We start from the raw sequence: 24,162 nt of genomic DNA, 5'->3' as shown, positions 1-24,162 counted from the left end.
TCCAATCGGAGGTAACGTGGACATTTTGCTTATGAAAGTTCTAAGAAACCTGTGAGCAGATCCAACATCCTCATAACATTGATCTGTTCACACCATTGATCACTTTAGTCACACCCTGTTTCAAGTAATTATATCTTAGTAGGTGTACATATTTCATTTCACTCTTACCACGTGATCTTTCCACTTTCCAGTCGATATCCCCGTAGATAAAATTCCCCATATTAACTAGTCGACCTGCACTCATTGCGCTAAGTTGCTGATGCATCTCATCCACATGACGTCTTGTAGCCCAAGTACTATAGCAGCAACCAACTGTATATTTTGTTCCGTTGGCCTCTATTCCCCACATTACCTCAAATATACCGTTCACACGCTTCTCTTATTGATATCCTACTTTTTTTACTTCAATTCTTCAGTTACCATCAGCAAAATCCCAATCTTTCTATCTCCTCAATCCTCCCTGAAAATACTATACCCATCAACTTTAATACTGGTAACGACAACTTCTGCTGACAGCCAAGTTTCACTAATTTCTGTAACTTTTGGCGAGATTGCACTGACAAACCTCAAACATTCATCGATCTTATTTCGGATACATCTTGTATTAGTACACAAACACTAGATTTTCTTTAGTTTTCATACCACCTTTACGTGTTACATACTTTTCAGCAGTCCCGATTCCCAAATCATACCAGAATACACGATCACCTGAAACACATTCCTTAAATAATTCTCTCCAGTGGTGACCTATAATGGGCTCGCGCGAGCCCTTTGTTAATTTTTTTTCAAATTTCCCGGCCTCTTATTCTTTTTGTTTCCTTTTTATTTTTTCAAAAAAAAAAATATTTGTATACATATTAAGCGACAAACTCGTACGGTAACCTAACAAAAATTGGTCTATTCGGCAGTGTATAGATAATTTGGAATTATTGTGTCAACTCCTATATAACGAATGTGCCCAAGTTTGAAAATAAAATAAGCGCATGCGCTATCTTTACCCTTCTCCCTTCTGGTAGTCAATCGTATGGTAAAACCAGTAGCCAATCAAATGTTTCACAAAAGATTATAAAAGGATTTCATTCTTATTATATTTTAAAATTTAAAAAACATTTTTCTTATGTAAGATAAATTAAGACAGTTGTTTGTGTGCAAATATTTCAAGTTTAGATCATGAAATATTTGTTTAAAAATGATAGCCTTTAGAGGTTGATGTCCTCTCATACCTTTTGATTGCAATTTGTACCCAAGCTGTAATAATAAAAGTTTTCGTGAGAAATACGGTTTCTTTTTCCCTGCTCGACGATGCGAGCCGTTTGTTAATATTTACATAGCTCACCACAATTTTTCTCCCTTCTATTTTCAATCAACAGTAGACCTTATCAGTTCTTCTGTAGATTTTCTGCGTAAATACTTCGCAACCCCATCAAACGCTTATGATCTTCCACGTTCAGATGCACGTCATGTCTTACATACAGTTTTCTAGTGGCATCAAACATACTGTAAACATCAACATATTCCAGACCTCTTTTATACACATTCTTATGTTATTTCTAAGTTAATTTGACATAAATGTTATCTAATCAGGAATAAAGAAATATATTTTCAAGAAAGAAAAAGCCGATGCAGATAAATGATTCGAATTCGCACATGTAGTTTACTTACCCGGAAGTATTTATAAAAACATCGTGCCGTATGATCAACTCTAAAGTTGATCATACAGCATGTGCAGCGCTTTGACCTTAGAGTATAAATACTACAGTATAACGCTACATTATAACAGGCATGGGAATAAATATTTTATCCTCCGCTTGGCCGTCTATAAATGCAAAGGGCAGAGTTTGTTGTTTATCTCTTTCAAGAATGGCTGTAGCTGAGGAATGAATTAGAAGCGCTGGTGTTTACTGCATGTCTACGATGTTTATACCGGGAGAAGCACTGGAGCTTGGCGTGGTAGAGTAAATCCAATGCGCCAACCGAATCTCTTACTTAATACATAATTACGTTCTTGACGGATTGCTAGAAACATACATTCAACGAGCAAATCAGTTCCAATATCAAACTTTTCAAAATTTGATATCAGTGAACTTGAATTAATATAGGCAAACTCCGCCATGGGATCCTTATAGGTCCCATTCCATCCAAAGCCTGGATAAAGTAGGAGTGTCGGTCAGATGAGTGTTGATGCTCTGACCCTAAAGAGGAAAAAAAACACGATTTTTATCTGATGCCTATTCCTACGCGATCAACAGATAAAACATGCTGGCTGGGACATCGACCAGATGAACATCCACGATACCAATCTAGTTATCGCGGTTGGATCGAAATGTGGGATACAGAAAGGAAAAGGAAACTGAAACCGACAGAACAATTATCAATAGGGACATGGAATGTACGGACACTTTGGATGTCAGGAAAAACAGAATTTCTTCGAGAAGAAATGAAGAGATATCTATGTGGTATACTACGACTGGCAGAGATGAGATGGACATCACGAGGAGAGATAAATGGATCCAAAGTCGTATAGTCAGGATATGACACCAAGCACAAAGCAGAAGTTGGTTTACTTCTTAATAACAAAAAAGCCAGAGAAGCACTCTTAGTCTACAAACCAGTCAATGACCGAATCATGGTAGCAAGTATTCAAGCAAAACCATTTAATATATCAATAGTCCAGAGAGGTGCACCCACATATGAGAGAACAGATGAGAATATTAATTTATTTTACAAAGATTTAACAGAGACAATAGAAGCAATACAAAAGAAAGATATACTAATTATCGATGGAGACTGGAAAGCCAGTTGGAATAGAAAACGATGGTTAGGAAAGCGTCATGGGAAAAATATGGTTTAGGAGAGCCAGGAGATGACAGTCTATAACACAAGATTCCAGCAAAATGAGTGTAGAAAATGAATACGTGAGTAGTATGGGTGGTACTCTGAACCAGATCAAGATCAAGATAAGTTAGGGAATCGTGACGTAATTGGTTGTTCATCTGATGACGTCATTGTGTGTGTGAGGTCGTGAGTTTTGAATCTTTGTAATTCCCCTTGGGGCATATGTGTCAGTGACGTCAGTTCTTGTGTTTTGGTTCGTGGATGGAATTGTAGGTATGGGTGGAACTGACCAGATCAAGATCAAGATAAGATACCGAATCATGACGTGATTGGTTGTTCAGATGATGATGTCATTGTGATTTTTGGTCATGGGTTTGGAATGTTTGGAATTTTTCTGGGGAACATATCTGTGTATGTGTGTGTGTGTGTGTGTGTGATGTCACGTTGTTTGTTTGGTTCGGTTAAGGAATTGTGGCTGTGATTAGAGAAAAGGATTTGTGTCGTGATTGGTGGAACACTGAACCAAATAGGGGTAGGGTGAATGAGGAAAGGGACATCAGTGTCCTGTATGTGTATTGTTATCAGATGAAGGTAAGTGATGTCATTTGTTTGTTGTAAATAACTGACGTTATGGTTTTGAATGGAAAAGGAAGATATATTTTTGGATAAGGATTTGTGTCGTGATTGTTGGGACACTTTGAACCAAACAGGAGTAGGATGATTGGGGAAAAGTGTGTCCATGTCTTGGATGTGTGTTGTTATGAGGTGTAGATAAGTAAATGGTTTGCATATGGCATTATAAATGATGGTAGTGATGAGATGAGTTAGGAATGTTTGGAATTTCGCTGGGGGGACCACTTCTGTCAGGGACATCATGTAGTGTGTTTCGTTCGCATGAATCGTTGTGGGTTTTTTTTGGTTTATAAGGAATCGTGACGTTATGTGTTTGGGATTTTCTGGGGAACATATGTCTCTGTGACATAACGTGGTGTTTTGGTTTCCCTATGGAATTGTGGGCGATATTTTTGAGATAAGATATCTTGTAATTTACTAGGGTGACAGACGTCCATCATTCTCGTTAATTTTGCTTTTGGTCGTCTATCGGTGGCGTCACGACTTTTCCAATATGTGTGATATTTCTTTTATGTTAATTTTAGACTATAGGAATTCTTAGATCTTATCAATAGCTGAGTATAAACATTTTTAGTTTAGAATCGAGAGGTTGGCAACATTTAGACATTTCTGAATAATTAATAAATGATGGTGTCCCCTCAAACACACATGTTAGACATGAATTACAATTATCACATTATATGTTTAAGTTAAACAAAAAAGATTAACTCACTTTCCAGAATATGGCGGTATGGAACTCTTGAGGTTTCTGAATAATCCAAATTGTTGATTTTTAACATATTTTCACACCACGAACTGCTCGTGCCACACACACACACACACAACAAGGTCTGAAATGCAGTTGATTGTTTTTTATTATAGATTACTGGGGCATTTCGTTTATTTCCTTCGCTCCTGGCTATGCTTCTTTTTCCCCACACTTCTGGATCTTTCTCTGCTTAACAACATCCTGGAAAGAAAGTAATCTAACCACTTACCTTTCTGTTAACTTCACACTATTTGTGACTTTGATTTGATTGCATTTATACTTTCTTCTATCACCTCATTTTTTCCAGATTTAGTTACCGTTCCTCTTTCTGTACTATGGGAAGGTTAGTTTAATCATTTTCTAAATAACTAATCACATCCTTTATTAGGTGACTTGCGGTATTATTGAAAAGCTATCATTTCCAAACGGTTGCTTGTTCATTCACTTATATATGTGACTAAGTGATTTTGCATTCATTGCAATCACTTCTCATCTCTCGATGCAAAGTTTTTGATATGGCTCTCTATTATTTTTTTTTTCAATTTGGATGGCTGTATATCCTCTATTTCACTTTTAAATTCAGTTCCCTACATATTCTAACAGAATAACTGAGTAACATTAATAAATAAATAAATTGTATGTGAATTCATTTTCCCAACACAGAATCTTTATTTTGGGATATTTCAAACATTTTACAAAAACTGCATGTGTATATCTGGTGACAAAAGAATACACAGAAAGATTAATGAGGCATGGTTTCATTTCCAGACTGATGCAATATCAAATGTATATAGGTGTAATTAGTATGATATCTGATCTAAAATCTCTATTGCTTGACCAACTATTTTGATGTAATATAACCAAGAAACAGTGAGTAACGAACATTTCCTTTCTTGAAATCTTTGAAAAATGTTAAGAGTGTAAACTAAATATTGTGAAATATTTTTAGGTAATTACTAGTTTCGAATTTTTTTCTTCTCCTTAAATAATAATATTTCAGAAAAAATAAAATATGCATTTGTTAAACTTAAATGAAGAAATGTGTGTGTTGGCATTGTGTTTTCTACATTAAAATTTATACTCATATATTCTGTTTAGAATTTGATATTTAAATCCATAACTTTAGACCTTGATACAATTCAGTTTAATTATTGTAAAAAAATGACTATTGTGAAATTAATGATAGGAACATGGAAAACCTAATATCTTGTAATTAGGAACTTAGAAAATTCTCTAATGCTACTTATTGACATTGTTTCAGTCATCTGTAAGCATTTAGTTTACATACTCGAAAATTGACCTGTTAGAATTTGGTGGCTTTACAGAGAGAGAGACCACAGATAATTTAACCAAAAACGTGACTTAAACTCTTAAAGTTTGGTATAGAAAAAAGGTTTGTACTCTCCAGATACACAAATACAAATGTTTACCTTTCCCCACAAAAAGTAAAATAAAAACGCACCAACAGTATGCGAAAACATGTCATTCAGTCATCAGTGCAAACGTTTCATTTCGGAAGGAATGGTCTGCTTAAGGTATGATAGGGTATGGTAAACAGTACTGTAAGGATAAGCAACCAAGTTCAGTAACTTTGAAATAAAGGTAATCGTTCATCCACTGCAGCTATCGTATTAGAGTGTTGTGGTGTTTTATGTCCAGTAAAGTAAAAATAATACGTGAGCCACAAAATTCTTTGAAAGTTTCTTTGTGAAAAGTTCTAATTGTTTAGAATTTTGAAACATAAAGTTAACAGAAAATATAGGATCAGAGCTAATAATCAGTGAAATAATAATAATAATAAATAACTATTTATTTGTGGTGCCAAATGAAGTAATGTAAGAAGAAGAATAGAAATGGATGAAAGATACGAATTTTCAGTAATCATTGGTATAATTGATTTACAATTTCTTTTAAATAAGAGTTCAAATGTGTTTCCTAAAGAAATTTGTATTTCTGATGGAATTATTGTAACATATGCATTAACAAATTCTCCATGTAGTTGGAATGAATTATCTGAAAGAGTTAAAAAAACAGAATTCTTGGGTAATAAAAAATAATCATCAGTTAATGTGGGAAATTGATTCACTATCTCTGGACAAACTAAGAAACTGGATAATAGAATCAACATCCAAATATCAAATATTTCTTGCCAAAGGACAAAATAATCAAAAAACTTAATGACGTTAATAAGGAGAACTGTTCTTGATTTAAATGAAATTGGTTGCCCAAAACGTGAAAACATACCATCTACTTTTCTATGTTTGGAAATATAACGAAAGATTCTATGCATTTCATAATACTCAAAAATATATGTATTGGTTTAAAAAAATAATAATGTAACCGTTAATTTTACTACAGTAACAAATTTCAATGGCCACAAATGATTAAACATTCAGATGGGAGTTACATTGGCGAAAACCACATGATGCCAATTCCGCATGCATGGGAAAAACCTTTGAATAACATTGCAAAATTAACAATAAGAAGACTAAAGAACAACAAAGAGATTGTATTTTTCACTTTATTTATTTTATGTATTTTAGATTCAGTAAATACAATTTGTAAATAATATATCACTCAAATAAATGTGCAAATTTAAATGAGCAAATGGCGCATCCTTAATTTTACTACAGTAAAAAGTTCCCAACAACAGAAGTGAAAAAAAAAACTTTCATGCAAGCATTGGGAAATCATACCCTATGACCACTAATGTTGCAACAACAGTAAAGAATGAAATAGAATGCACATTTCACTTTATTTAATTTCTGAATGTTCGATTGAAAAATAAAGATAACATTGTAAATAACCTTTCAGTCAAATAAAATGTGTAAATTTAAATGATCAATACTATTTCATTAGGAGAACGAAAATAAAAAGACAGATGTGATAGCTAATAATGAAATTTCGTCTTTTGAAATGAATAAAGTACAAATGAAATTCATTTTCTTGTGAAATTTCTTGCCATAAATTGACAGAGTTTTTTTTTTTTTGAAAATCCATTCAGTCAATTAAAAGTCTTATTTGTTCATGCACACCCTCAAATATTTCAAGAAACTGTGTCAACTCTTGCAAGCAAAAGGTATTGCATATTAAATTAATAGCTAAAATTTTAATGGAGAAGATTTCACCTGAAAAGTGACAATTTGTTACTATATCTGTAGATACCTCCACCAGACTAGAAAAAAAAAATAGTCGTACTTAAAGTACGACTGTTATAATTGGTTAATTTACAGAGAGACATTAGATAGTTAAACCCATCATGGTTCCCAAACTCAAAAAAAAAAGACAGATATGATAGCTAATAATGTAATTGTGTCATTGGATTCTAAAAGGAAACACTCGCGGAGAGTTCAAAACCTGGTTTATCTTAATATCCATTACTTAACTTGCTAATGCTACAGAAAAATAAATAAATAAAATAAATTTCAGTTACAGCAATAGTTTAAGAGTACAAATAATCGAAGGTAAAATTAAGTCAGAGAAGGACAATCAGTTATTTATTTATTTTTTGCTCAGTTATTCTGATTACTATTATATGTGTTGGTTAAAAAATAAAATTAAGAATTTGAGTCACTACAGTAAAAATTATCTGCGGGAACAAAGAGTTCCAACCTAAACATACGATTTCTCACTCAGGTACAACAAATTGCGACTGGATATGAGACATATCTACAGTGTTGGGAAAATAAATTCACATACAATTTATTTATTTATTAATTTTTCTCAGTTATTCTGTTAGAATATGTAGATCAACAACAGCAAATCAAAAGGACATGGAACTTCAGAAAAGCCGACTGGACAAGGTTTACTCAAACAACCTTGGAGAGCCTCTGTCAAGATGAACCTGTTCTGGAAACCTTGACGGAAAATTACAAATCCTTGCTTCACACATCAGTAAAGCTGCCAAAGCAACAATACCAAGAGGCAAGCCGATAAATATCTGGATACCATACTGGAAAGATCGTAATATTGATTCAATGATTACAGAAAGAGACAATATCAACGAACAATTCAGAATTAATAAAACTGATGAATACAGAAAGAAATTAATGGACATAACACACAAAATACAGCAGGAAATTTGAAAGCGTAAACAAGAGAAATGGGTGGAGTTTTGCAGTAACCTGGATTCAAGAAAAGACAGCCAATACTGGAACATTATTAGAAGCCTACACAACAATATCAAAAAAGGGAACCAACAGAAAACAAACTTCATCATAAATGCTGGGAAACAAGCTATTACAGATCAAGAAATTGCAAACCTACTTGCAAAAACTTATTCAAACAATTTCAAACCTCAGTATAACAGAGAGGACAAGACCCTAAAAATCTCACAAGTAAAATACTAAAACAAGCAAGAACATACCAAAATAATGACATCTCCAAAGAATTTACACTAAGTGAATTAAATTCATCAATCGAGAAAACTGCACCTAACAAATCTCCTGTTAATGATCTTATCTTTGGTCATATGGTCAAACACCTTGGCAAAAATGCCAAAGAACAACTTCTGGACATTCTTAATACCTCTTGGCGAACAGTCAATCTTCCAAAAGAATGGAAAAAATCAGTTATTGTACCCATCCTGAAACCTGAAAGATATGCTGCAGAATTTCAAAGTTATACACCTATCGCATTAACTAGCACACTTTGTAAAATTACTGAAAGAATCATACACTCCAGGCTTATGCACTGGCTGACAAAAAATAAGAAAATCAACTGCTACTAAACTGCCTATAGAGACCGTCATTCGACAACAGATCAATTATTCCACTTCTGCCAACCAATAATAGACTCATTTCAAGAAAAACCAACAAAAAAGACAACTGCCATATTCCTTGATATGACTGCTGCTTTCGATCGTGTTTGGATCAAAAAATTAATACAAACAGTACATGATATTGGAATTAGAGGAAATGCTTTAATTTGGATTGCTGATTTCATTAGAGGAAGAAAGATCGAAGTCAGAATCAATGCAGCAATATCAAAAGAGTGGAGAACCTGGGCTGGTGTTCTCCAGGGCTCAGTACTCAGTCCCTTACTATTTCTTCTATATGTCAATAACCTTCATCGCTACCTTACAGAAGACACAAGCGTAACTTCTATGCAGATGATATAGCCATCTGGCACACCAGTGCTAAAATCAAAGAGTCTGAGGAGATCCTAAACTAATCCATGAGAGTATTAGAAAAATGGTCAGACGAACTTAATCTCAAAATCAACCCAGACAAAACAAAACTAAGCACCTTTAGTACAGACAGGAAAAATAGACATTCCTACAATCCCAAAGTCATTATCAACAAAAAGCTAATTGAAAAAGTCACAAATCCAAAATACCTTGGTATTATGCTTAAGCAGGAATTGCGTTTTGCAAAACGCATTTCTAACACTTCCAACAGAGCTCTAAAAAATTAAATATAATGAAAAGGCTTTGTGGAACAAATTGTCGCGCAAAGTCAAAAATCTTCAAAACTACTTATACTACATTGATAAGGCCAATAATGGAGTATGCGACTGATGAGGCTGAAGGTGACCTATCTGGTCACCATCAGCCTCATCAGTAAAGAAACAAATTAGAAAAATACAAGAAAAAGCATCCAAGATTATCATGGGTGCAGTCTCATCCACTAACAACATCAGAGCCCAACAGGAATGTGGGCTTGACCTGCTGGAGGACAGACGAAAATTTGCCACCATAAAATTCATAAATAATATCGGAAGCCTCTAAAGCGATCATATCTCCCTAAAAACTTATGGACATTGGAACCAAAAATGCAGATTTCGCAGATCATCTACTTTACAGTATGATGACACTATCAGGAAAGAAATGGGTCTTGATCAGCTAAATGCCCACATAAACAAAGAACCTCTATTTTCCAGTCCTTTACCTTCAAATACCTCTGTACAAAAAAAAAAAGAAAAAAAAAACGAAATGCTCAAAGAAAAAGACCTCGGTACTATCAACCTTCTTTCATACTCCAAACAGGTTATTTGTTATACCGATGGATCGTCAGACACCAATATGATTAATGGAGGCGCTGGTGTTCTCCTTCTACTCCCGAAAGGTGAAAAACGTTTAATAAAAGTTGGATCTCGGAGAATCGCTTCCAATTTTACCATGCAAACTCTACGCAATAAATAAAGCACTAGGAACCTACTAAAAACTATCATCATCTCAACAATCTGAAGGAATTATAATTTACAGTGACTCAAGATCAGCTATGGAGGCAATCAAAAATGGCTATAACTAGCTCACACAAGACATCCATAAACTCTTAAATCAACTAAAATGTTAGGAAAAAGTTTCCACCCATACTACTGGCGTGACATTCAGATGATGGGAAAACCAAGAACTTGATTGATATCATTAGGATTAAAGGAACATGGATAATATCGGCAAAGCAGTGTTGCACTTTTCAAGGAGCGGATATAGATTACGGTCGCGGCATAGTGATTATAAACATCATTTTGAAATTAAAAACAAATATAAACCCCTTCATCAGAAACGAACAGATCCAGCAAGAACTGGTAAAGCAGAAATATGGAGAAGGTAGAGAATAGTGCTAGAGGGGAAACTAAAAAGTGCAGATAAAGTAAAAAAAAACGGAATCTAAGAGTGAAAGAAAAAATGAAAGCGATAGAAGACTCAATTGAAGAAACATGATCAGAAGAAGAGAAGATCAAGAAGAAGTGGATTAGACAGAAAACAGTGAAAGTTAATACAGGAGAAGAGAAGGTTGAAGATCAGAAGGGATACATCAGAACAAATGGAGGTGCAATATAGAAGAAAATGTAATGGACGAAAATGTAATGAGGTGAACAAAGCAGACAGAATGAAATAGGTAGAAGCTCAATAAAATAATCGGAGTATAGAACAACACAATGGAGAGCGTAAAACTAGGGAGGTGTACTAAATGATTACAGCTATTAATACAAGGTGACAACCAAAACAGATCACAATAAAAGATTAAAAAAGGCAAAGTATTGATCAATAAGGGTAAAAGTGTACAGCGGTGGACAAGATAGTATCTTGAGGTAGGTCGACTTGGGAAACTGATTGAGGAACTGAAGCAGTGATCTCCACCAGTTAAACAGCATGACATGTACAAGAGGAGAGGTAGAAAAGGCAAGTGGACCGCTAAAACACAACAAGAGTCCTGGTGATGATAACATCACTGGAGAAATTATTAAATATGATGAGAAAAGTATGGTTACAGAAATGCACTAACAGCCTTGTGGCTATTGGTGCATTTCTTTTGCTTTCTATACATCCTTATGGCTGGAGGGATAGTGAATATGCTCTATTCCATGGAGATGATTACGGAGCAAGGTGGTTTCCCATTGCCTTCCCTGCCGTAAGTGTTTTTATGACTGTAGCCTTGTGTGCTCATCAGACCAGTTTGCCTGTTTTGAGGTATGAAAAACCCCGTGTTGCCGGGAGAAAATATCCTCCACCCCTGTATGAGACCGGATAAATCAATTTTAGTAGAAAGGGCCCAAATAAAGGCTCCTCACGGTCATTAACGGGTACCGAACCCATCTTCTTCCGACCAAAGAGCGTTATCTATACTGACTGAGTTACGGAAGCTCATTAGCATTATAAGAAAGGAAATAAGCTAGAATGTAAAAGGTATGGGAGAATTGCTTTGACAAGTCATCTTGGTAAGGTGCTGATGAGCATATTGACAGAAAGATTGAGAACACAATTGGAAGCCCATCTTGCAGACTAGCAAGCAGGAATTGGAGAGATATCAGTAAAGTTCAACAGATTTTGACAATGTGATTAATAGCAGAGAAAGCTATGAGAAAAACTAAACCGTATATACTTGATTTGTTGATTTTCATAAGGCATTAAACAGTAATGACCAGAATGTGAAGTTCCAGAATCCTAAGGAATTGACATAAAACTAATAGCTATATTAAAAGATGTTCTCGTAAAAGAATGCACTGGCTGCAGTTAGTATAAGCGTTGATTTGGGGAAATGGTTTATAAGAGGCAGAGTTACTACAGAGGGATGTCCAATATCAACAAGCATTTTCATCGCAGATTTAGAAAGAGCAATGAACAAAATGAAGGAAGATGTAAGAGTAATATGAGTATACAGGATGTGAATTAGCAATCTAGAAAAACATGAAGATTGTACAGGGAAGAACAAATCTGAAGGCCACAGATAACATCTGGAAAAGTAAAATGATCAGCCTGCAAACGAAATTACGAGTACTAGAAACATGCATCTTTTCTTGTGTGCAGTATGGATCTGAAACTTGGGATAAAATAAGGAAATATGAAAAATAATTTTGGCATTTGAAGGAACTTGTTACAAAAATGTAAGAATTGGATGGATACAGAAAAACACAAATAAAGAGTCTATCGGTAGATTCAACCAAAGAAGAATATAATGCAGAAGATTCTTACAACGGAAGCTGGAATTATTTGGACACACCTGTTGAATGAGCGAGGATCGAAAAACAAAGACCTTAATGTTTGGTATTATGGATAGTGTGAACAGAAGAGGTAGACCATACAGACAATGGTTAGACGGCAAAGGACTGGTGTAGAATGGGTTTACAGAAACCGCGGCGCTGTGCACTGAATAAAGAAAGGTGGAAGAAGATAGTGAATGTGGACAACGAGCAGTGAGCCTTTGGTTCGTGATGATGATGATGATGATGATGATGAAAGCTTGTCGGGAAAAACCGGTTTCATTTACTTCTTATATTTATTTGTTTAAATGCATGCAAAAGCACCGTGAATTTTCACAAACGCGATTACTAAAAGTTGCAAACACAAGCCTTCAGTTGCCAGCGACCAAACAAGAAACTTATTCAAGCAACTTCAAGCCTTCTTTCATACCAGATGATGCAATTCAGTTCTCGCCTAAGAGCAGTCGCAAAGATCCATCACAAAGATCGAACCGGCTATCTGTTCGCTCAAGGGCTGATATGCTATGCATTCCATTAGCCAGGCTCTCAGTATAGTCGTGAGTTCGGATGTTCAAATATGTTAATTGCTTTATCAGATAAGATTGCTCACAAAATTCAATCAACCCTAACACCTGAGACTTTCATGTCATGAAGTTCAATATTACCACTTACTGGAGAGACTTCTCTTCCCTTGCATTCTGCTTTTCCAGTTAAGTCTCCCTTAACAATCAGGATGTCACTTTTCTTTATTTGCTTTGTATGCTTTTATACCACCTCAAAAACTTACCAATCAGTTATTAACAATAGTCGTCAGCAGGAGCATATACCCGACAAAATCAAAATATTTTTGGAATAAATTTTTCTTCATAATTCCGACACGTCTTGTGCGTTCTTCAGTTCCAGAATATATAAACGTAAAATTATCCCATTCAAGTTTTCTGTTTTTCCTGCATCACACACTCACAGATCCCCATTATGACTTTATTCATATTTAATATTTCTTCCATTAAATTGACAAATTTGTCAACTTAGTATAATTTTATAACATTGCAAGTAGCAATTTAGTAAAAGTAAAAATTTGTTAGGCATATGAACTGGTTCCATTGAGGATCTACTTGATGGAAACTAGTAGATCATCTTCGTAAGCAATGGTATTGGATTTTTCTCTATGGTACCGTTTTCGGAATCTTTTTCTCCATAATTATATACATCGCCTCCTTCGCAGTGGTCCCAGTTCTTCTGCCCTTATTAAAGTTCTTCTGATAGACATCTATAGTATGTATTAAAAGGTAAGATGCAGTGCTCTCTAATCTCTTCCCACTCGCTGCATTACGGCCACTATAACGAATCATTCTCATTATGCTGTAAGTCTCTGGAAATTAGCTTTTCTTTCTTCAATTTTTTAACATACCATGTCAGGTCAGTAGTGAGAAGAGCAGCTTTTCTCTCTCTCTCTCTCTCTCTCTCTACAAGTTAGCCATTCCTAGGTGACTTTCGTGGACACTCGAGTGGCTACGAAACGAAAATTCGGCACTATTCATCACCCATACTTCTGCTGTCCGCTCTCAACGTCGAGGACAATTGGATTGAACATTCGATTGTAGTCCGTATTAGAACTATATATTTATTGAAACGATCATAAATAATTCGAATGTTTAAATACAGTACTAGCAATGCGTTAGCAGAATTGAGTGAGGATTCCATGAGATATCTCATTAAGTAAACTAATCATAAAGAAGAACTCATCATCCAATTCACTGGTTTGAAAGTAAGAAGATACTTACTCGCATTCGGGCCTGCACATTTTCAGACAGAACTTCCAACTGTATTCGTCATATGGACAGTAATCCACCGTTTCTGTACGTGTGGAAATCATTCAAATATTAGTGAAATGTATATTATGATCTCATTCATGAATCATATCAATATCATTGAAATCTAACAATTCACGTCTACTTGAACATTGCTGCTTTCTTAATATCTTACAGAAATATTCTACCGAACTATTTCATAACGCAATTATAAAGAAATAATTGCATTACATTAAATTGGTAAATATTAATGCTAAAAATTCAAGTGCAATTAATTTAAATAAATCAAAACTAAATAAATGTGTTATTTAAAATAATATCACTAATTGTAAAATTAAAGATATTTATCAATAATTATGATAATAATATGTTTAGTTATTGACCAATTATATTTTTATAATTATATCATATTGATAATTATGTAATTATTATATAAAGATTATAATTAGCGAGAATTAAGGAAACCATGATTGCAAATTTTAATTAGTGCACACACACACACACACACACACACACACACACACACACACACACACACACACACACACACACACACACACACACACACACACACTAACGAACAACAACAACAACAATAATAACAATGTATGCTTATATACACATTGTGGTTCTGATAGACAACTTTTACTCTAACAATTCCAATGAAAAACGGATTTATTGAACTCTAGCATTTGAAATGGTTGTTGTACAATGCACCATTGACAAAAATTATTTCTTCGGCAGAGTTTTGTTATTTTATACAGATATTTTTATACTACTCCGGACAATTCATCGCGTGGACAATTCATTTCGGGGAAGATTCATCGCTGGGAAATTAATCGGGGGGGGGGGGAATTCTTCGCTTGGAAAATTAATTTCGAGAAAATTCTTTTCAAGAAATTTGAAATCATGTTTCATGCCATTCCCATATAGAATATGAAATAAATAAATAAATATATAAACATTTTTTTGTATGATTTATTATTTCGAGTCGCGTAATTTTTTTATTCTGTATAAAGTTATTAATATTCTTTCTTACTGTAGACGGAATATTAATTGCTAAAAAACTGGATTACCATGGTCAGGGAGAAAGAGCACCGTTTTTAAGAATATTTAGTGATAATAGTTCTATCCAACTAATAATATAGTTAACTATTTATGCGTGGGTGGTCTGAAACGTTCTCGTCGTCAACCATAGATAACAATACTATCGGCAAGATTTTTTTCCTAAGTTAGCATATATCGTTAGCATCCGTGCAAATTTGCAAGCCATTCTATCAACTAGTCGTTTTTATAGAGCTGTCTGAAGCAAACGTGTTGTCTGTGTCCTTTAAATTGATAAACCTGAGTATCGTGCGGTTATAAAATTCTTTGTAAGAGAATGTTTAATGACAAAAGCAATTCATTCGAACTCCATAATGGTTTATGACCACAATTCTCCTTCGTCTTCGATAATTACGGAATGGGCTGCCGAGTTTAAATGTGGCCGTACTAGCCTTGAAGGTGATCCACCTGAAGGATATCCAAAAAGTGTCACAAAACCAGAAATCATTGATCAAGTGCACAATATGGTAACTAATGACCGCCTAGTCAACGTGCATGAAATAGCTGAGGAAATTGGCATTTGAAAAGAACGTGTAGGATATATTTTGCATGAAGAATTGCAAATGAGAAAGATAGGTTCAGCACTTGCTCACAGCACTCAAAAACAGCAAAGCAAAAAACGTTTTCTCACAGGATCAAAATTGCACTCGCATGAAAATCTGTGAACAGTGCTTGGAGCGTTTTAACAAGAATAAAATTTCTTTTGTGCGTCGATTTATTACTATTGATGACATTTGGATTCCCCATTACATACCACAATTCATAAAGCAGTCAACACTATGGACAGAGGCCAGTTGTTCAGCGCCAAGGAAGACACGATCAGTTTTAGGATTCTAAAGGCATTTTGTTATTAATTATCTTGAAAAGGGTAAACTAATAACCGGGGAGTATTATGCCGATCTTTTAAACAGACTAGACCAAAAACTTCGTGAGAAAAGATTTGGTTTGCAGAAGATCTTTTCAGAAGAAAAAAAATCGTTTTTCATTAGGAAAATGCACCTGCCCACAAAGAAGTTTTGGCAATGGTATAATTTAGGATTTGCACTAAGAATTGTTAAAACAGCACTCTGTTCCTCAGATTTGGCTCCATCTGAATTCTCTTCCTCGCTGGTCAGCGTTTTTCTTTCGAATCAAGAGGTGATTGCAGCTGTATAAGGGTATTTTGGAGATCTTACTGAGAACCATCACAATGATGGAATAATGGCGCTGGAGCATTGCTGGAATAAATGTCTTACTCTTAAGGAAGATAATCATTATAATTATTATTTATTATTATTATTAAGAGAGACCTCCAGGGAGTCAGAGGCTCATCGAGGGAGGCCACACACACTACGCACACCAGCTATCATATTTATTCTAGAACTCATTCACACTGCTTGTACTCACAACATCCAATGAAAATCCATTCCAATCACGCACTGCCTTCTGAGAGAAAAATCTAGCCCTCACACTCTTCTTGGCGCCCTTCATTCTTAGCTTCCAAGGACGCCCTCTCATTCTTTCCCCACCCTCTATAAATTGAAAAATTCCATCAATTCAAATCCTGTATGATCCTTTCAGAAATTTGTAAGTCTCAATCATATTACCGCTCTTTCTCGTGTTTGTTTTTGTCGGCAATCTAAAAATTCTCACTCTGTCTTCTTAATCAGTATTCCATAATCCTTGTATCATTTTTAACTCTCCTATTTACTCTCTCCAATATATCAGAATCACAACGGAAACCAGGAGACCAGACCTACGCATAATAGCCCAAGTGATGTCTTATCAAGGCCTTGTAAAGAGACAAAATATCATCCTTATCTTTACATGTGAATGTTCATTTCAGCTTTGGAATTATCTTTTGAGTTGTATTTGCAATCTTTTCCTGATGACCCCTAAAGTTCAACGTCCTATCTATTAACACTCCAAGATCTCTAGATTCGTCAGTTTCTTCTAGCCTAATTCCACCAATATATTACGACATTGGATATCTAATCATGCCGAAGCGAATGACTTTACCTTCACTAACATTAAACTGATACCCATTTTCCCATGCCCACAATTCCAGCCTATTCATATCATTCTGCAAAGACTGCATATCAGCAGCATTCTTGATTACCCTACTTATCTTTCCATCATTACAAAATAACTATATGTCGCTTGTAAAATCCTTCCTAATATCATTAACGGACAGATTGAATAACAGTGGACCAAGCACTGATAATTGTGGTACACCACTTGTTACCTTAATTCAGGTCCTAACTTTGTAGACTCAGATCCCTTTATACCACATTTTGATAACTGTCACTCTTATCCTTGCTCATACTGTATAACCGAAAACCAATTTCTCCAATTAATGCTGCAGTCTGTCATGCTGTATTCTCTAAAAAGACTTAGCAAAATCCAAAAGAATCATGGTGTATTCATTATCCTTGTCTAGTTCAATGGTAACATTGTTATAGAATGTGAGCAAGTTACTAAAACATGACCTTCCCTTAGCAAACCCATATTGTTCACAGCAAAGTTGAGATTCACTGTCAACCCACTTTTGAATTCGGGTCCAAACAATTTTCCCAAATCTTCACCGCTACTCCAGAGATACCGATTGGTCAATAGTTGGATACATCGGTCTTTTCACCACCCTTGTGCAATGGAATTGCCATACATTCCTTCCATTACTGTGGAATCTTCCCTGTTCTGAACTGATATTATACATCCTGGTGAAAGGAATGGCAAGTTCAGCTAAACACTCTTTTAGCACACGTGCTGATATCCCATCAGTCCCTATTGTTGAATTCTTATTCAGTTTGTGCAACAGCTGTAATACCTCCGCCTCACACACCTGCGTTTCTTTATTTAGTGAATAGGTAACAGTGAGTTCAATGATGCGTTCATCAGATTGATAGCTTTTAACGAAATGGGCACTCATTAACTGAACAACCTCTTCTGCACAGGGCCGCGAGGTGCGGTTGTGCAGATTGTTCCCCGCACAAGAGCGCTTGAAGGCGAGGGGCGCCATCTCACCACGGGAAATAATAAAATTATATATATATATATATACAGGGTGTTCGGGATAAATTTGACAGTTTCGTAAGGAAAAAGAAAAATCTTCTTTGTATCTATTAAATTTAATGAATTGACAAAAAAACATTACAGGCAGAGTTAATTACAATACTATCAACAAGATTTACTCAAAATAACCACCATTAGCATCGATCACTGCTTCAATTCTGCTTCGGAACCTTGAACAAGCTGATGCTACAGTCTCCCTGGGAAGGGCCGCAAAAACTGTTTTAATTTTATCCATTAACTGGGCTTTTGTATTACTGGAAGTGCGATTGGTGTCTTTTTCAACTGCGCCCCATACAAAATAATCCATGGGGTTAAGGTCTGGGGAGTTTGGAGGCCAAACATTTGGACTGGTGAAGTCGTAGAAATTTTCAGACAACCATTTTTGACTTTTCCCAGAGGTGTGGCAAGGGGCCGAATCCTGCTGCCATACATACGGCCTACCATTGGCTACCCTTGTTATCCAGGGCTTGACTACAGTTAGCAACTCCACGAACAAAGCCCGAATTCCAATGCCAGGGTTCTTCAACACCTGTTCCTGCAGATTTGCGAGGAATTCTGCTGTACGAACGCAATCAGATCGTCTGCTAGGGATCTTTCTTCTTGCTACATCCTCGTAGTCACCATTGCAAGTCTCTAGTTCATGCCTGATTGTTTTTACTGTATTCAGGGAGCATTGGGCAGCAGTCGTAATATCCTTATTTTGATGGCGGGCACGAATCATCATGATACAAGTTATTCTCTTCCATGATTCAGGTGGGTTCCAGCTATCCATCCTTTCTGACATCTTGTATATGAATGAAGAAGGGTCCAAACTTTTAAATGAGAAGTGTGTGTTAATACATGTAACTTACGGAAAAATATAATTAATTATAAATATGTATTATTTAATTATAAATATATATATTTATAATTAAAAAAAATTATAAATATGTCAAATTTATCCCGAACACCCTGTATATATGTATATATATATATATATATATATATATATATATATATATATATATATATATATATATATATATATATATATATATATAAATCCGATCTTTTATAAGCCCTCCAAAACCTTAGCATCACAATCTGAAATACCCAGGCGTATATAAGTTATCGTGTGACTGTAATGTTCCTTATTATGGTGAAATTAATAAATCTGTTGAACTGCGTATGGAGGAACATAAAAGAAACATCTCCTATAAAATATGGCAGGCCAGTGCGTTATCCAGTCATGTTCTCTTCTCAAACAATCCCAATGATGATCTTCAAGGCCAATCAGTTTTCTGGGATAGATCTGAAAATATTTTCCGCTGCCATGATGAGTTTGAGAGAAAAATTGTGGAATCCAGGGAGATCCTCATTAACTCTGAACATTTAAACAACAATTTCAGTCATAACATCCCTGATAGCCATACTGTTGTTATTCAGTACTGGCGTTCTCGAGGGTTTGCTAGCACACACACACACAACAAAAAATGCCACGTGAAAGAGAACAACTAGAATGCAAACACATCGTTTTTTATTTCAATTATGTACTGCAATTTTCCTGTGCATCTCAGTTTTTAGAACCTTCAGATTTTATTATTGTTTCTTCTCCTTAAAAGATACCTGATGAAGGCTGTAAAAATCCGAAACTAGTAGTATTTTTATCATTAAAGCTTTTAATTAATCTCGATTTTAGTCATTAAATATCTTTCTAAAATGTATCAAAGTAACCGAGTCAATGTTCATGAATACATAAATAAATAAATATATACATACATACATATATATATATATATATATATATATATATATATATATATATATATATATATATATATATATATATATATATATATATATATATATATATTTTTTTTTTTTTTTTTTTTTTTAAGAATTGAATGACTGGAACCGAGATTAAAATAAAAAAGTTTAAATATAAAAACACGACTAGTTTCGGCTTGTAACAGCATTCATCAGGTGACGTTATAAAAGAAAGAAAAAAGAAAGAAAAAACACTAAAACACTGAAGCTTAAATAAACTATGAACATCATAGAGAGTCTCTATAAATAATTGACATTAAATAAAGCTGTTCTTTCGTACGTTGTATTGTTTGGAAAGTGCGTGCTAGTAGCATCTCGTGAACGCCAGTACATGATTACAGCTCAATGACTATCTGTGAGGTTGTAGCTCAAGTTATTATTTAGATGAACAGGATTGAAGATGATTTCTCTAGATTCCACGAGTTCTCTCTCTAGTTCACCATTGCAACGGAAGATGTTAGTAGATTTGTCCAGCAGACTTTGTGACTTTCGCTTTCATCATTAGGATTAGCCCAGAAAGGTTCTAAGAAAATCGAATATCAGAACCTTGTTCACCTCCCTTCCAAAGATCCGTTTCTTAATAAGCTACCCAAAACCTTGTCATCATCATCTCAGATAGCCTGCTGTATATAAAATATTGTGTGATTGTGATATTCCTTATTTTGGGAAGACAGACAAATCTGTAGAATTGCGTATGGAAGAACACATGAGGGACATTACTTACAAGAGACAGCGAGCCAGTGCATTATCAAGTCATATCCTTTTCTCGGCTAATCCTAATGATGATAACCAAAGTCACAAAGTCTGCTGGAAAAATCTACTAACATCTTCCGTTGCAATGATGAACTAGAGAGAAAAATCGTGGAATCTAGGGAAATCCTCTTCAATCCTGTTCATCTAAATAATAACTTGAGATACAACCTCCCAAATAGTCATTCAGCTGTAATCATGTACTGGCGTTCACGAGATGCTACTAGCACGCACTTTCCCAACAATACAACAAAAGAAAGAACAGATTTAAATACAACCACAACTATTTAATGTCAATTATGTATAGAGACTCTCAATGATGTTCATAGTTTATTTAAGTTCCAGTGATTTAGTGTTTTTTTCTTTCTTTTATAATGTCACCTGATGAAGGCTGTTCCAAGCCGAAACTAGTCGTGTTTTTATATTATTGTTTAGAATCGCATGATTCTATATATAAGTCTAAAAATTATTTTTTCTTCGCTATTTTAAACACGACAATAACTTCAGTCAGGGAAAGATTAATATTCTTAAAACAACATAGCGAGTACTTTCAAGTATAAGAGACATTGGCAAATTAAAAGATTGGAGCGATGACAAGATTTAATGAAGCATTGTAAAGATTGGCACTTAAAACTGAGCGACAATCAAGATTCCGGCAATCGCGATATTGATGCCTTTATTTGAGGAATTAAAAACTTTGCAATGTTTTATTAAACAAGAGTCGGCTCCTAAGTCTGCTTTAAATTATATATACGAAAATAAATTAACCGACACGTCTCCGAATACTGCGATTGTGATGCGTATTTATTTAACATTACCAATATCCGTAGCATCAGGGCAAAGAAGTCTTTCAAAACTCAAACTAATAAAACATTATTTGCGGTCAACAATTTCTTGAGAGCGTGTAACGGATTTATCAATTATATCAATTTAAAATATCATTATGGATTCAACAGACCACATATGGGCAACCTCCGGGCCGCGGGTCGGATCCGGTCCTAATCTATTTCAGCGAAGTTTGTCTGATTCATGGTGGAAGAAAACATGGTGTGTTCTAATAACGCACATTAAGCTGACGTCATATGACTTGCGCAGAACACACTATGTTTCCTCCAACGAAGGTCTCTTTCTCAGTTTGACTGGCAGCGTGTGTGAACGTGTTACAACGTGTCAGTTCGGTACTTGCGTTGGTGTTGTGCTTTGTTCAGTGCCTGCGTTGATGTTGTGTTCCGTTCAGCGCCTACGGTCTAGAAGACAGTTTTGTTTGCCAGTTCTGAATACTGCTTATAAATATGGGACAATGTCAGCGGTTATTGCAAAAAAAAAAAAAAAAAAGAAAAGAAAGTAGATGCATAGAATCATCAATTTCAAGACAACTGGACGGAAGATTATTACTTTATTCTGAATAAAGTATCAATAAGCCTATATGTTTGCAGTGCAACAAATTCTTATCCGTCAACAAAGAATACAACTTGAAGAGATACTTTACTTCAAGATATGTGGATCACCCAAAAATTGAGGACAACCTTAAATACTGATGAAATACTGAAGTTGAAGAACTTGGATACCCAGCAGCAAATGTTCAACAAGCGAAGACTGCAGCACCACAGCATTGTCAAAGCCAGCTTTGCGGTAAGTGAAAAAATCGCGAAGCATTCTAAGTGATTTGGTGAAGGAGAATTTATCAAAGAATGTCAGCTGGATGTTGCAAGTATAATATGTCCTGAAAAGAAAAAAGACTTCGGAAATATTCGTTTGTCGAGAGGTACTGTTGTCCGACGGATAGAAATTATGGTTGATGATATCAAAAAAGTTTAAAAGAGAAGATTGCTAGATTGGAAGCATTTTCAATTGCTTTGGATGACAGCACCGATGTCTCCAATACAGCACAACCAGCAATAATTATTTGAGGAGTTGATGCGGATTTCAACATCACAGAAGATTTATTGGCGCTTCACCCGTTAAAAGTAACAGCTACCGGTGAAGACATATTTGAAACAGTCAACACATTCTTCATGAGATTTCGGCTTAAATACAGTTCACTATCTGGCATATGCACTGATGGAGCCCCTGCAGTGGTTGGTGCACAGAAGTGATTTATTGGAATAGTTCATGAAAGAGCAATAGAAGTACAGATCCATCCATAATATTTAACAAATTTTCACTGCATTATCCTCCAACAAAATCTGTGTGCAAAATCGATTAAATTCACAAATGTTATGGAGGTTGTAGTAGTCAGTATTAAATTAAGTGACGTGCAATTAATCACCACCAATTTAAGATGTATTTGGCACACCTATTTTCGGATTATGAAGATTTGTCTGATTATTGTGAAGTGAGGTGGTTGAGTAAAGGTAAAATGTTAAAACGATTTTATGATCTGAGACAAGACATTGCAGATTATATGAACATAAAAGGAAACAATTAACCAAGTAAAAGATGATGAGTGGGTGTGTGATTTAACATTCCTTATAAATGTCACCGGATAACTTAACGAACTGAATCTTAAATTGCAAACACAAGAACAATAGGTTCATGAACTGCACGGACATGTAAACGCTTTTTGTAATAAACTAAGATTGTTGGAAAGTCAGATAAGAGCTAAAAATTGTTATCATTTTTCTACTCTATCAACACATAAAAATTTCCCTTATAATTGTTATGGAGATGAACTGAAGGCCCTAATAGAGCAATTTGGTACAAGGTTTGGCGACTTCAAAATACAAAGACTCCACATTCGCTATATTTGCTCGTCCGATGGATGCTGATGATGACAGAAAACTTACAGATGGAACTTATTGAGCTTCAGAGGAATTTGGGTGCAAATATCACAATTTAACAACATTGCCTTGACGGGTTTTTATAACTTTTATTTGGTGGAAGAAAAACATACACATTTACGTGGCTTTTCAAGAAAAAGCATTTGTTTTTTCGGCAGCACATATATGTGTGAACATATTTTTTCTAGTATAAAATAAAATAAATCAAAAATTTGGACAT

This window comes from Typopeltis vanoorti, chromosome 6 (assembly GCF_054136105.1).
Source record: "Typopeltis vanoorti isolate ZY-2024b chromosome 6, IOZ_Tvanoo_1.0, whole genome shotgun sequence".
NCBI classification, from domain to species: domain Eukaryota; kingdom Metazoa; phylum Arthropoda; class Arachnida; order Uropygi; family Thelyphonidae; genus Typopeltis; species Typopeltis vanoorti.
This window is presented reverse-complemented; position numbering follows the sequence as displayed.